The sequence below is a fragment of the Odontesthes bonariensis genome, chromosome 14 (genome assembly GCF_027942865.1).
Source record: "Odontesthes bonariensis isolate fOdoBon6 chromosome 14, fOdoBon6.hap1, whole genome shotgun sequence".
NCBI classification, from domain to species: Eukaryota; Metazoa; Chordata; class Actinopteri; order Atheriniformes; family Atherinopsidae; genus Odontesthes; species Odontesthes bonariensis.
The window spans coordinates 19,773,168-19,789,026 of record NC_134519.1 but is presented as its reverse complement, the minus strand read 5'-3'; the positions used below and the strand labels follow the sequence as shown (position 1 = coordinate 19,789,026).

Below are 15,859 nucleotides of genomic sequence, written 5' to 3'. Positions count from 1 at the left end.
GCAGAGAAGCTATCAGGCTTGTGTTGATAATAATAAACTCCTGGACTATTTTCAAACTTCCAAATGCATCGTTTTGTGAGTACAGACCATATTTGTACTACTGTAGAAGTTTGGTGTCATGGCATGTGATTTTAGTGTGGTAATTTTGGAGATACGGACCAGGATCCATTAACCCTTATACGAAGCTATTCGGGATAACTCAGTAACTCAGCTGATGTTCAGCCAATATCGAAAAAACTGCGGGTGGGCTACTTGGCTGGATATCACGGTTCAAATGACCCCAGGTTGAATCTACTCCGGAGTATCACTTTAAAGGATAACACCGGTTTTTTGACATTGGGCCCTTGATTTCACATTATAACATGATGTTCTACTCACCCCTGCTTGTTGTTGGTCATTTGGAGCTGTTCCGAAGATATTCGCGAGGCGTCTGGCTGCTCTCTTGAGATATTCGGCCATGAAACGGTTTCCTATGGGCAAGTTTATACAGGCACAAACTATGCTGTTTATAATTTATTAATTACTCTACACTAGCACTGATAACGTGGAGGTGCGTCGAGCCAGACGCCTCGCGAATATCTTCGGAACAGCTCCAAATGACCAACAACAAGCAGGGGTGAGTAGAACATCATGTTATAATGTGAAATCAAGGGCCCAATGTCAAAAAACCGGTCTTATCCTTTAATGAGAATCTTTATCTAATATTGGTAAATATAACAATATTCTACATGCCATCTAATGCGCATGTTTAAGGACAAAGGCACCGTGATGGCCCCGCCCACGTATGACCGCCTGTTGTCTATCAATCCATATCTATACCCGCTGAATCCATCGGTCGGGTCTCGGGGGGGCTTGAGCCTATCCCAGCAGTCATTGGGTGAGAGGCAGGGTACACCCTGGACAGGCCGCCAGTCCATCACAGGGCCACATAGAGACAAACGAGACAAACAACCACACACACGCTCACACTCACTTAGGAACTTCTTTCCTAAGGACAATTTTAGAGACACCAATTTACCTAACATGCATGTTTTTGGACAATGGGAGGAAGCCGGAGTACCCAGAGAGAACCCACACATACACGGGGAGAACATGCAAACTCCACACAGAAAGGCCCCAGCCGGGAGTTGAACCTGGAACCTTCTTACTGTGAGGCGACGGTGCTAACCGACCTCCTGTTGTGTGATTTTTCTATTCCCTAAAAGTTGTTATCTTCATTGCCCCCCAAATTCCAGTATCCGCCTGGCTCTGCTTGGTAACAGTGTGCAACACTGTTGCTTATTTAATCAGACAAAAGTTTTCTCACTGAAGTAAAACGAAATCTTAATAACTCATTCAGGGAATTCTCCATCCAAATCCTCAGTTTGGGCAACAGGTTGCTGTAAAACAGCAACAGGGTACACCCAATATCACTATACATTATTACAATAGCCTTGTTATGACTGTGGTTTTTGACACAAACTTCTTTTAGAACCAGGTCAGAAGTACTCAATCACTGCTGAACTCACAGCCCTTGTTAAGCGACGCTTTGTACTCAAATCAATAAAGCGCGTTGAGTCGTCATCGATTACTCAGTGTCACATTTGCCTGAGAGCTCGATAGAAACTGCTTCTCCTACCTGTTGTGAAGGTAGAAGAAGCATCATTTTAAATGATGGCTGAAATTTAAGAGCTTAACTCACACACTCGGAGTGTAAAGAAACATTAGAGAAGAAACATGATGAACAACAAAGTGGCATCAGTCACTTGTTACCGTTTACACTATTCTTGTGTTTTTACGTGTCTATAAAGTACAAGATACACCAGTTTCTTATGAATCATAAGAATTCTACAGATACAGTTTTTCAAAAAGCACTCAGTCTTGTGGATATCCTAAAATCCAGAGACCTTTCCATTCAAAATTATACACCGTAAATGCCGGTCAGTAGGAACACTGGAAAAAATCAAAGTCTTACCAAGTATATTTGTCTCATTTCTTGTCCAAATATCTCATTACACTTAATATAAGACACAGCTGCCTAACAAGTTCTATTTCAGCCAGATATAGGGACTTGTTTGAAGACAATACATCTGGAATATCTTGTTAAATGAAAAAGTCTTGAAAACAAATTGTTTTGAGTCACATATCATATGAAACAAGCTTTTTTGACATTTGAATAGGCTTTTAAGCTAATTTCAAGATCACTTTTATCTCAAAAGTCCTAAATATCACATCTTATTTCAAGAAATCTTGACAAGCCGATTTTCACTGGTTCCATTGGCAGATTTTTTTGCTTATTTCAAGCAAAAACTTCTTGTATTTGTTGTTTTTTTACTTATTTTTGGCGGGGCATTTTTTCCAGTGAAAAGAGGCACAAAGCTTTAGAAAGATTACATCTTTCATCTAATTTTTCTTCTTTCTAAATGAAAATGAATAATTTACTTTTTGAAATGTTATTCTTGGATTTGTGATTTTATTTCAAAATGTAGTAATGCTTCCCAGATGTATGTCCTGCAGATTTTAAAACTTAAGGCGTCGGTGTGGAGCGTAGACTAGCTAATCTTGTAGGAATCTGCTGTAAGTGTCTTACACATCTTACCCCACATTCAGGCTGATATGATGACACTGTGTTTGTTTTATGAATTTGCTCTTATCTCGCCATATCGTACCTGAGATTCCTCACACAGTCAGAAATATTGTTGATTTGTAGAAACAGAGCGAAGCACACGAGTGAGTCTGTCACAGAGACTTCCCCTAAAGAGCACTGAGCTCTGCTGAAAGTGATGCAGATTGTTTTCCCAGTTTTGTAACAATGAAAAAGATGAATTTTTTCTGTTAATTCTTTTTAAGTTGGAGCCATTTTCTAGGGGCATACTTTGTAAAGTTTAAAATTTCTTATAAACAATGCCATCACTTGAATAAACTGAGTGATTGTAACTTGAATCAGTTTTAACAAGACTGTCCTCTTCAAAATGTGCTCACGAGTCATATTTTCTTGCAGGCAGATTCGCATTATAATTTCATTAGAAGAAAGTACAACTCGGGGCGGTCTGTGGCGTAGTGGGTACAGCAGACGCCCCATGTACAGAGGCTATAGTCCTTGCTGCAGCTGGCCCCGGTTCGAATCCCGCATCGCACGGGACCTTTGCTGCATGTTATTCCCCCCTCTCTCTGCCCCCTGCTTCCTGTCTCTCTTCACTGTCCTATATAATAAAGGCATAAAAAGCACCCCAAAGAATAAGAAAGTAGGACTTCTGGAGGCCATCAAAGAAACTGCATGTGAAAAATGAAAATGAGGTCAATGAGAGGGGTCGTCCAATAACCGGAAGGTTGGAGGTTTGATTTCCACTTTCACCACTCAAAAAGATTGGTGAAACTCATGTCAGTCCTCCTTGTCGCGGCCGAGGGGCCCTTGAGCACGGCACATTACCCCCATGCTCTGCAGGCTCTGTGATTGGCTGCCCACTGCTCACCTGTCTCTATGAGTGTGTGACCCTGTGCATGTGTGTGTTCAGCAGGTGCCAACCTGGATGGGTTAAAAGCGGAGGAGAAATTTCGTGTGTATGCATGACAATAAATCCGATCTTATCGTCAGCCCTAACCCTGATCAATTTCTAACCCAACACCAGTAGTTTTGATTTCTAACCCGAACCAAGTGTTTTAACCAAAGTTTTGTTTTAAAGAGTTGTTAACATGTAACCAGGGTAACCAGCAACGTGGTGTCCATGAAGTTGATGACCACTCAAAGTGAAAAAACAACAGACAAACGAACAAATGTCATTCGTCGGTCGAGATCTGCCATCACACCGTGGCGTTTGGTCTGAGGTACTGCACATTGATCAGAGGACTTTTTGTTTCACCGAATGATCTCATGACTGTAATTTCATCCAAAAAAGTTCTGAGAAAATAGCTGTTATCCGAACAGCATCAAAACTTGATGTATGTAAGTACTTGCCAGAAAAGAATTTGTTCTTCCTCAGGATGAAACATGGAAAAACTGCAAATGCATGGTTGAAAGATGAGGTTAAGAAATCACTGTTTTACTTCTTGATTGTTGTTAGTTCTATCACACAAATAGACAGTGGTTAATATGATGCGGTTTAAGCACTTACTCGCTGTTTACATCAGCTGCCTGTAGTCACATCTGAACTGTGTTTGAGGAAAAAAAAAAAGATGAGTGCATTGCTATCAGAAAGGTTTTCAGAGGTTTAAGCTACAGCCCAACAGTCTTTCAGTATTCTGATGATTACTAATGGAAGGCTGCAGACTAAAGCATCCAGAGCTTTCAGTTTCACAGTTCTTTAAATCTGGGTTCATTTTTAATCTGACACTCGAATCACAATCATTACACAATCCAGCAGAGGGCAGCAGCAACCCAAGCAACACTTCATTTGGTCCATCCATTCAGACTCAACACTCCCAATTCACTTTGAAGGATAACATATCTCATTTGGTATGATGGAATACAAACTGCTTTGTCAAAATATGTTTTTATACTTCTGTAGAGAAATCTGAATTGACAGGGGTTGGGTTCGGTGCTTTTCTGTTTCTACCAAAGTTAACAATATATCGATCAACGTAAGATTCGATAAGTCAGAGATAAAGATGAAGGACATTTTGACCCCTTGGTTCCTCTTTTGTAGTCTCAGCGGTGTATCCACATGGAACTTTAAGTATGATGCAAACTTTCTCCCCAGACTTTATGTTCTCCTCCTGTTTTGCAACCCCCCACCCATCACACAGGCTGATGAATAACCCTCCACACTTCGTACACCTTCGCCCCTCTCAGCCTTTTAACAATTAGGCTCTAACCTCTGAGCTCCCCCGGTCGTCATACATCATCTTGTCCTCTAAACCACAGGACAACACTCAACCTTAAAAATTAATAAGGCTGACAACATACTTGTCGCTATTTCAATGCCCAGCATGTCCACTGTGACTCATCAGTTCAGCTGTAAATCAGGCCAAGAGTAGCCTCGAGGGATTGTGTTCCTCTAAAGCTCCTTCAAACGCTTTATATTGAGCATCAATAACCAAACAATTTGCAATAACACTTATTGGCACGGTAGCATGAAAAACTATTGATTGTTCAAATGAAAATCAACAGAAGCACAAGCTGCTTCTGGGATCATTGCCTTCACCAGATTTTTGTCTGTATTCTTTCTGCCGTATCTGTGAGGATGAAGGCAGAGCAGCATGAGGCATCATGGGTTATATTTAATCCAGCCGCGCTGTTCTTTGGGATAATAACTTTTTTGCTCCATTCCAGGACTTGTCTGTCATCTTGACATGGCAATATCTCCCAACTCTACTGTTTCATAGTCAGTTTCATTTATTTCCAAATACCATTTCACACCCTGCTGGCTTTAACTAGGTATTATACAGCGTGTGGGGAGTGTGCTGCAGATTGAATCGTGACAGAGACAACAACGTTTCTGGTGAAAAATAAGAGAATATTGTAAGTGGCAGACTTTATAACTTTTTTTTCCCCCCCATTTTCGTCTCTCTAATTTAAACGAGATATCTGATATTCATATTTGAATTATCACGGCTGACAGACATTCACCAATTTCATGATAGTTTTTGACATTTTATTCAATAAATAGTGTTGTAAACTATTACTTATTAAAAGTGTATTTATGGTACTTGAGTTTAAAAACTGCAGCTGCTTTTTGAAGTAAAAATGATCCAAATCAATTTTTACTTGTGGTGGAGTATTTTTTACATTGCTGCATGAACACTTTTACTTAAAGTCTTTCTCTGGAGAAAGAAAGAAAAAAAATCTGACTCTCACCTTTATACTTAATCAGCAAATCTATGAATATGCAACTGGCTCACCTACACCTCCAGCTGACGCTGTTTACTTTATGCTGTGCTCTGTTTAACACTTCTAATTTTGGGGCAATTCAGCTGTAACGTTTGAACCAGACAATGAATCTTAAGAAGAGTGTCAATTATTATTAGAACAGTATTAAATTTCTATGGTTTTCAGAAATTATAGTGAGGCACTGTTCGTTGGGGAGCTTCTTATCCAAACAAAAGCTAGCTTGGTTATGTTAGCTCATGGCTCCAGAGGTCCCGACTCATTCACCTGAGAGCTAGTTCAGCTAGCTTCTGAGCTCAAGACCAATCAACCTTCCCTTAGTTTCTTGGTCAAGCTTGTGGTTCCCTATCAGACCGGCTCCAGGCTCCCATGGCACATCTGGCCGTCCGAAAGCCTTGGCTCCTCGCTTGGCCTTACTTTTACATCTAGGGTCTGGTCAAAGAGTGTTTTTGCTCTGGAAGGTTCCTAACTGCGTGAAATGGCTGAGGAGTTTCTAAGTAGAAGCCATGATAAGAGCACTTTAAATTCTCTAAATTCTGCGGATCGGCGCTTCAGTGCTTTCTTTATTCTATCCTTTAGCATAGGAAACACTGGACGATCCTTTATGAATGATAGGAACTAATTCTGTGTGGCTCCAACTCTCAAAGTGACGCTCTATCATATTCATCCAGTTGCACTAGAATCATGCGTAAATGTGAGAACAGGAGGGTGAATATAAATGGCCTATGAAAACAATATATTTCTTTAATTTGTAGAATGAATAGATATGGCCTATCGTGTTATACTAATACAATATGTAAGAAAAGTTAGAGAATATTTATTGAACAGCTGTAGTTACTCACTCTTAGTTAAATGTAGTCACATTCTCATTGCACTGTGGTCGTCTTTCCGTACAACCTTAAGAATTTCTCCTACCATCTTTCCTTAGCCTCGTAATATTTTCTAATAAAGCCAAGGAAAAGAACACAGTTTTTTCCCCCCTTTTTAAACTTTAACCATAGCGTGTACAAACTGCTCTTCACAGCTTACTAGAAAGAAAGAAAAAAAAAAAGAATCACATTTCCCAAAGGTAGAATGATTCATTTTGACCATTTGAGTTTCTTTGGTATTAACATTTCAAAATACATTGAATTAATTGTGCTGTGACATTTTAGCTTTGGTAAATGTCATTTAACTGTCAGCTAAGGCTATCATCTAATGTTAACTGTCAACTCCTAATATCCTGATACCTTCAACATGAAATTTAGATTTTATTGGCCACCAAGTTGGAATGTCAGTCACAATGATTGTTTGGTCGTTTTATCGTGCAGGCTAATGTCCAGTTTGTTTTTGCCCAGTGTGGAGCAGATGCTCTATTGCATGTATTTGCTGTAAAAGGAAATATTGTGCGATCAGCCCGTCAACCAGCACATACGTAATAGAATTCTCATATTTTTCACATTAGTCATCTCCAGTCTCTTTTGCACTGCAATGAAATTAAGAGGCTGAGACATTCCTGTCATTTATTTACTCTTTTCCAGTAATCTCTCTGTTAACGCCCACGAGGGTCTCCATCTGGATAGATCGCCCATGGATGTGTGCGCTGTGTTGTCAGTAGGTGGTCCTGCCCATGGCTTGGTGGGTGAGCGCGGTCTAGTCCCTGCTGCCACTGCTGCTGACATATCAGAGCTGTTTATTAAGAGGATGACAACTCTATCAAGCCCCATAAGCGGGCCCTCGTGCACAGGAGTTCTTTTGTTACTTTCAGGGAGGGTGTCATCAATCTTGCTGCCATGCTACTCTCTTGAGCTGTTGATGGCAAACACGATTCCTCCCTTTCTGCCTGGCCTCTCCCGCCTCGCAGGCTCGATTCAGGCGTGGCGAGGGGGATCGGGGAGATAGGAGGACTTTCCCCGGGAGTGCCTTTTCTTGACAGGCGACAGAGCGGACCGTTTGGACACCAGGGGTGGATATATGGGACCATGTAATGAAAAGACGTTGACAGGACCTGCTTGCTTTGTAATGAAGGTCCTCTCGAGCTGTGAATGGATACACACATCTTTCATGCTTTTGTCTCCCTGCCTTTCCCACAGAATCAATCTCATCCATTTTAACCAAAAAAGAAGGTGTAAGAGAAGCATCCCAGACAACGGCTCACAGTGTCAAAGATTTCTAGGCAAAGACGTGGTGTGAATTTTTAATGAAACGGCAAATAAGTTGATTTGCACCCACAATTTATAGCGAGATCCTGTCTGCATTAGCCCATTAAGGTGTTGAGAATTTTCACTTACCTTCTGTCAGTGTGACTCAAGACTGAGTGTAGCTCACACAGATGGACTATGATGTATGTACTCCACTTTAGCATTGACTGAGGTCACAGAACTCCATAAATGTTTTAGACAAGTCTGATATTTTAATCTCTTTTTAGTGAAGGGATGTTGGACCTTTGCCCAATCAATACACAGGGCAACGTCCTTGCCAAGATATCTCATGGTAACTTTTTATTGTCTGAAAAGCTGAAATGTCAACCAGAATTGGGCTGCCCAAAATGAAGCTGAAATACGTCTGTCTGCAGTCAAAAACATCATTCTTTTATGACCCAGAAGCCTCTGACAATAATGAACACAGAGAATGCCAAAGATGCCTGAGGAGGAGGGGGCTGACTGACACCTGAAATTTCCTTTTTTACTCGCAAATCAAATCCAACCTGTTTAATTCATCAATCAACAATAGCCCAGAATGGTGGAGTGGGTGAGGGTGGAGGGGGTAGTGCTGCTGCTTTTGTGAGAGTACGCAGCCAAAAATATCAAGACACTCTTTCACATTAACATTGCTAATTTGTTTGCCAATGGTTTCCAAGGTGCTGAATAATTGGCTTTGAGATATTGTTTGTTCAGGTGTTCTGCATAATTGAATTCTGTATTGAAAATATTGTGGATGAATGTTGGAGGAATACTGAAAAGAATCGTGCACTTTGTGATACATTTTCTTTGAAACGGAGTGATTGGTGTAGATTAATTCTCATCCCTACAGCGACAAGTAATGATTGCTGCACATTAATTTTCTGGCCAATGTACAAAGCATGCCCGTTTTGAATTATAAAACAACGTATGTTCACCCGTTTCCAATTAATGTCCTGTTGTTAAAGCTCCTTTGTGGATCCTTTTTGAGATGATGTGGTTTCCTTTGCACATGATGACCCTTTGAAACTCACAGATTGATTTCATGCATCTATTATTCCACCAAAACACTGCTTTTGTCAGCGCTCTGCTGTGAGCTGTGTGCTGATAAGCCTGTTAATGTGTGTTGCTGCATAGCCAAGCACACATGCACATGTGGAAATGATAAAGCGTCCAGCTGGACACATGTGTTGACAGAGCCGGATGATGTATTTGATCATAGTTAGTTGTGTGGAGGGTCTTGGTTGGGTTTGATTCAGCTGTACGATGCTGACCTAACGCCTTGACTCAATCAGTCACCTTGTCCTCCCCTTGACTCCTAACCCCGTGATCCTCCTCTCCCACCCCAAAGGACCCAAGAAAAACAGCTTGAGTGCTTGAGACCCTCACTCTGCTCAAACCCTTGTCTGGGCAGAAATAAATTATGAATGGAATCAGTGCTGGTTCTGTTTACTAACACATTTCAATCACAGTTTTCAAACAATGAGCCACAAAATCACTTTTGAATAACAATGTCATTAAGAACAGAATTCATTATGGAGCACGGAGCACATGTGGAAATCAAAACTCTTAAGTTTTTCGGTGAAAATTATTTTAAACTGGAAATTTGATCAAATAATCATTGACTTCTACATCATCACAAAAATACGAGTTGACAACTAGAGATTTTGAGTTCGATAAACTAAAAATAGAAGTTTGATTGAACAAAAAGCTAACTTATCGGAGTTCAAAAGGGGAACTTGGCTTTAAATACAGACATCTTTACAGGTCTTTCTGAGTGAGGAGTAAAAAGCCTTTTGTTGCTCCAGAAAAAAAGTCTTCTTGTAAAAGTTAGAAAACAAGCAAAAAGAAAAGGATGCAAAAAAAAAACTAACCTTATCTCATCTTGAATTTGATTTCAGCAAGGTTTTTAAAAGGTTGGGACGGGGTCATGTTTATCTCTGCATACCATTCCATCCCCTTTTAACCACAGTCCGGAAACATCTGGGAACTGAAGAGAATGGCTTCTGGACCTTTGTTGTCCCATTCCTGATAAATGATTCTATCTTCTTAAAAGTTCTGGGTCTTCTTTATTATATTTTGCAGTTTGTGATGTATACAAATATTTTCAGTTGCTGAAAGGTCTGAACTGCAGCCAGGCCAGTTCAGCCCCCGGACTCTTCTACTATGAAGCCATGCTGTTACAATAGATGTAGAATGCGGTGCAGCATTGTGTTCCTGCAATATGCAAGGTCTTCCCTGAAACAGATGTTATCTGGCTGGGAACACATTATGCTCTAAAACCTGCATATACCTCTCAGAATTGATGGTGTCTTTCCAGACGTGTTGCTAGTTCCGTAGACACTAATGCATCTCCATACCATTAGAGATGCAGGCTTTTGAACTGAGATCTGATAATGGGGAGGACGTGGTTACCGTTATTCCCAAAAATGATTTCTACTTTCAATTTGTCTGATCAGGGCACAGTTTTCACATTTGGCTGAGGTCATTTTAAATGAGCTTCGGCCCATAGAGGACGGCAGCTTTCTTGGATCGTGTTCATAATGTTTTTTTTCTTTGCATGACAGAGCTTTAACCTGCACTTTTTGTATAGCATAGTGAACTGTGTTAAGAGACAATAATTTCTGGAAGTATTGCTGAGCCCCTGCAGTGATTGCCATGACAGAATCATGTCTGTTTTTAATGCAGTGTCGCCGGAGGGCCTTAAGATCATGGGCATCCAAAACTGACTTTCTGTTGTGTCTCTTGCGCACAGAGGTGTCGCCAGATTCTCTGAACCTTTTGATTATACTATATACTGTTGGTGATGGAATATTGAAAGTATTCAGAATTCTACACTGACAACCATTATTCTGAAATTGTTCCGTAGTTTTTAGACGCTTCTTTTGTTTGTTTGTTCGTTTTGCAAATTGCTGACCCTCTTCTCATTTATATTTGTGAGGGACTCTGCCTCCCTAGGGTGCTCTTTTAATATCCAGTCACGTTACTTAGTGTTTCCAACTAACCTAATTAGTTGCAAAATGTTCAAAATGTTGCTGTTTTTATTTTTTGTACCACTTAAATCTTCCAGCCTCTTGTTCCCCTCTTTCCAACTTTTTTTAAAGATGTGTTTCTGATGCAGAATTTCGGACAAGCTAATATTTTTAATGAACTTTGCAAAGCTATTTCACTTTCAACATTTGATGTTTTTCTTGTCCCATTGCTAATAAAATGTGGTTTGTATGATTTCAAAATCATTGCACTCTGTTTTTACTTACATTTTATAGCTTTTTCAATAATGGAGTTGTGCTAATTTTGCATCCAGTTAAAAACTTTAAAAATGTTTAAACTGTTTTCTAATGAAAAGATGACAGAACAAGTAAGTGTTGTTTGCCGTATCTTTTTTTTTTTTGGTTACAAGCATTTTGGTTACAAATTGTTCACATATTCTGATTCCTTGTTTTCCACCAAACTCAATTAGAAGTCTTTATTTTTACTTCTGAGGCGCTGAAAAAGGAAAAGCCTTTTGGATTACAGTTAATCTGGAACATGAAACTATCTGGATGCTGATCATGAGTAATCTATTCGCCTCTTTTGATGTGCATTTGTTGTGCAGTTCTTCTCTTTCAGTTACCTGCTCACTCCCCTAAACAACTACATTAAAACCAGGTTACACACAATACAATCTTTTTAAAAGGGAAAATCTCACTTGATGGAGCATATTTACTTTTGAAAATATTACAAGATTATAAAGATTATGAAAAAGAAACAAGGTGATAAGTCATGATTTACTAAAGAGGTCATTATTGCCAATTAAAAATGTTGATTGCTTGACAGCTTTACATTTTTGTCACCCCTTCTCTATTAAACCTTAACATGTATTATTTCAACTTGCACCATTCTTGGACTGATAGACTGCTCTTAATGTAGAAACAGGGAGTACTGTTAAATGATCCCAAGAGGCTCCACTATATTATATATACATATATATCTTTTTCAGAAGAAAAAGACTACAACAGAGTTTGCTTAAATGCTGAAAACATCAAATTGCAAACCTCTACTTGCAGGCATCTGGGTTAAATCCACCTGCTTTTCATAGCCTAATATCATGAATGTTCTCCTTGTGCTGCCACAGCTCTTCCTGATTAGGATCTGGAGAGTTTGAAGGCTGGGTCGACTCGTTGACCTTCTTGTTGTGTTTTTTTAGCTGTTCCTGAGGAGTTTTTGTGGTGTGGTGCGGTGCATTTTCCTGCCTGGAGGCAGGCGTTGCTGTCAGAGAAGGCCGTTGCCATGGAGGGGTGTGCTTGATCTGCAGCAATGCGAAGGTGGGTGGTGCATGTCAAAGTAACATCCGCACGAATCCCAGGACCCAAGGCTTTGCAGCAAAACATTACATTGTAAAGAGATTAATGCTATTCCCTAGATCTGTTTGCGGTTTTAACTTTGTTGCTGAATGGTGTATTACCAATGTCTTTTTTCACCAAAAGTCCCTTTTCGATTTTTTTTTTTTTTTTTTTTTTTTTTTTTTTTTTTTTTAAATCTGCATTGGTTGGTGCCCTCAATGTTATTAGAGCTCTTTTCCTGCTTCAGTTTATCAGGCCAGCTTTGTTTATGTGTGTAGGAGTGTGTGTGTGTGTGTGTGTGTGTTTGACTCTCCGGTCTGATAATCAGTGACAGAGATGTTACAGGAGTGTGACAGAGTTCTATTTGCCATAACTGACATCTTCATCCCATCACTCCTCGTTTATTTATTTTTTTATTTATTGCAACCTACCAAGTGCTGGCATCTGTGGTGTTTCCAGGTGGATACACCGCAGTGGACTGGGAATTCAGAGGATTCAAACAAGGCCACTGCAACTCAGGCAGGTGGAGAGAAAGGAAGAGCTGTGCTCACAATACGCACAGGAAGCAAGACAGAGGGGAAGAGCAGGGGAAAAAAATGAGTTGTCTCTCAGAGTCCTATACTTGAAGTATTTAGCAGACATGCTGTCAGTTTCAGAGGTTAGAGGGGATGATTGTATCGACAGATTTTGTTCACTGATCATAAGTGAAAAAGAGTCGGCCGGAGTAGAAAATGCTTCTGATGCAGAAACACACTATAAATCATCACATGCAGTTTGTGCTGAATGAAAACTGAAAACAAGAAACACCTGCCTAATATGCAGACAATTTTCCCAGTACTCTATATTAACTAAAGCATATTTGCTCCATCAGCTAACATGTCCAGTTTAATTTGCTCCACATAGTACTTGGACTTGGAGTCATTGTCAAAAGGCAAAAACCTCAACTCTGTTAAACTGTAAATACTCTGATTATGATTGATCAACATCATGTTCATTTGGGTTACAGCGTACTCGAGTGTACTGCAGAACTCCAGCAATAAAGCGTAATACAATAATGTATGAGAAAGGACACACAACTGCACAGTGTTGTGGACAATGAACAGGCTTTGATTAGTTTGTTTTTAAGAATGTCAAGTTGTGTGATTAGTAACTTGAATTTATAGCATTCAGATGAAAAACCAGAGAAAGGACTGAAAGAAACATGTAAACTCTTCTTTGTGTATTTGAATTTATACAAACAATTTCAGATGACATGTTTAGACTTTTCCGTCTTCCTAAACTCATTTGCACATTCACAATTTATGCACCAAATTAGAAACTCGATTTTGCGTGTACTCGACTACATTCTTGGTAGAGGAGACAGCAGTTGTTGTTGAACAGCCGAGCATTCGCATGTGTGCTTTCTGGCAAAGAAAAACACAAACAAGCTGTATTTTCCTGAAAGCATTTTGACATTTCAGTTGATATGTCAACATTTCTGTGGGTTTTATTAATTTCAGTAAAGAACTCTGTAAACACAGAGGATCATCAGAGCTTCTTACAGCCTGTTTACACCTGATACTGACATGTGTCTTGGGTGGTCCGATCACAATAAATGTGATATGAGGGAGAAATAAAAGGAGCATGAAATTATAGTTTTGTGACATTGCAGAATGATGCATCAGCGCACATCTAATGACTGAGAACTTGCAAACTCAAGTATTTAAACTTAGTCATTTTCATTCAGAAACACAGAGCCTGATAAATAGTTAACTGCTCTGCTTGCTGTGAAGAAATAACTTGACCGCCTGTAATATACCTCCAAGGGCTTTGCACACCTTATACCTGTACGCAGGCACAACAGTACTTATAAGACCAAAGGAATAAACCCTCTGTGATGACAACTGTTGGTTTGCAGACTGCTGCTTTGAAACCTGGAGTTTGGCATTTGCCTCCTTTCTTTCAACTGAAAATATCATAAAGATCATGTTCTAAATTATATAAATGTAGAGATATGAGAAATGGGCTTTTGGCAAATTATATAATCAGCTGACCATATGAATTGTTTTGTTCATGTGTCAAATGACAAATTAACAGTCATTATTTCCCACAAATGCATTAATACATTAATAGCATTTTTTTTTTTTAAATCCTTAAAATGTCTTCAGGTGTGCAAGCTAACAGATTTAATTTCTTTTCATTAATGCAGGATAATGTCCCTCATGCTGCTGACTTGTTGGAAGTGTTATTCCTGAAATTGTGCATTAAATGGTTGCTTTAAGAATACAGTGTCTGTGACAAGGGGTTGTGTTTCTGGGGGCTTTTCAGTTGGCAGTGGCCCATGAATCCTAACCCCTCCTTTTCTTTGTCACCACTGGCGCTGTCCTCTGTTTTCTCTCATCTCCGTGGCGACCATAGCTGTATGCTATTGTGTTGATGTTTGTCCATGGCTAAGGTGTCGCCTCTATGTTTAATGGACCTCCCAGTCCGCATCAGCGTCAGCTTTAGAGTCCCCCCCAGCAGAGCTGATCGCCTGGGTCCTGCCACCGTTTGTCCCCGGGTGTCAGCGATTGGAGGCAGGGTGGGGATGAGATACAGCTGATAATGGCTGCTTTGTTCCTTTTCTAGATGTGTTGAATCTGTGCTCCTGTGGACCAGGAGACGCCTGGTCAAACAGAGACACACAAAGACTCTGGAAACGGCTGGCCGTGGCCCATTCTCCACAGTCTGCCGTGCTGCCAACATACACCACCTTCTGCAGCCTCGGTGAATTACTACCCTCACAACCTTTCACGCATATAAAAGCACTCTTTCACTCAGTGGGAACACTGACATTTGCTTTTTGTCTAACACAAAGGATGTTTAATGCAACTTTTTTTTTTTTTTTTTCATTTTAGCTGATTACTCAGAGGTCATATAGAGAATTAGTATGGGGGCTCTGTTATTCAATTCATTCAGTTGTAAAAGCTGTACTAAACATTACACGATTCAGAACTTAAGGCTGATTTTCCACCACTCTTGATATGTAAGTGCTGCATTTTGCTTTCAAGATGTTATTTTCTTTGGTTTGATTGACTGGCAAAGTAGGCACTAAGCAGCCCTGATTTTGTCACTGGTGTTAGTAACTGAGAGGAAATTACTATCCATTATTGCACTTTTACAAAAAGGAGACATGACCACACACACACACACACACACACACACACACACAGATAAGTATTGCTTTGTAGTTCTGGCGAGATACTGGTGAATTTAACTCTAAATAACACTGCAAACTGTAGTAATGCCAAGACATAATCTCTAGAACAAATGCAGCATTTATCCTCATCTTATTGGCTGGTGTTTAACCTCTTTAGCATAGCCCCTTGAGGAAATGGGGGATATGATTGAGAATTCGTTAACGGGCTTCTATTTTTATGCTGATGACACACTTTCTTCGCCTGAGCTCTCAGTGTTGCTGGCTCTTGACTTTCTCGCTGTCTTTTCTAAACTAGATGAGCTGTTTACCACCATGTAAGTACGTGACATGAAGTTCACTGACTAAATCAGATGCAAAGTAGAAAAGACTGATACCAGTCAGAAAGAAACTCCCCTGT

General features: G+C 40.0%; 1 long non-coding RNA gene across 2 annotated transcripts in view; it reads left to right on the top strand.

Annotated features, from left to right (window-relative positions):
- LOC142399026 (uncharacterized) overlaps positions 1 to 15,449 on the top strand; it is a 28,068-nt gene extending 12,619 nt beyond the window's left edge. Inside the window, exons 4-5 of one of the 2 annotated variants that reach the window (XR_012772840.1) lie at positions 12,149 to 12,266; positions 14,892 to 15,449. This is a non-coding gene — a long non-coding RNA (uncharacterized LOC142399026). Of the gene's footprint in view, positions 1 to 12,148; positions 12,267 to 12,743; positions 13,603 to 14,891 lie in introns of those variants that run through there. The other variant, XR_012772839.1, reaches the window with a different exon arrangement.
- Positions 15,450 to 15,859: the final 410 nt, after the last annotated feature.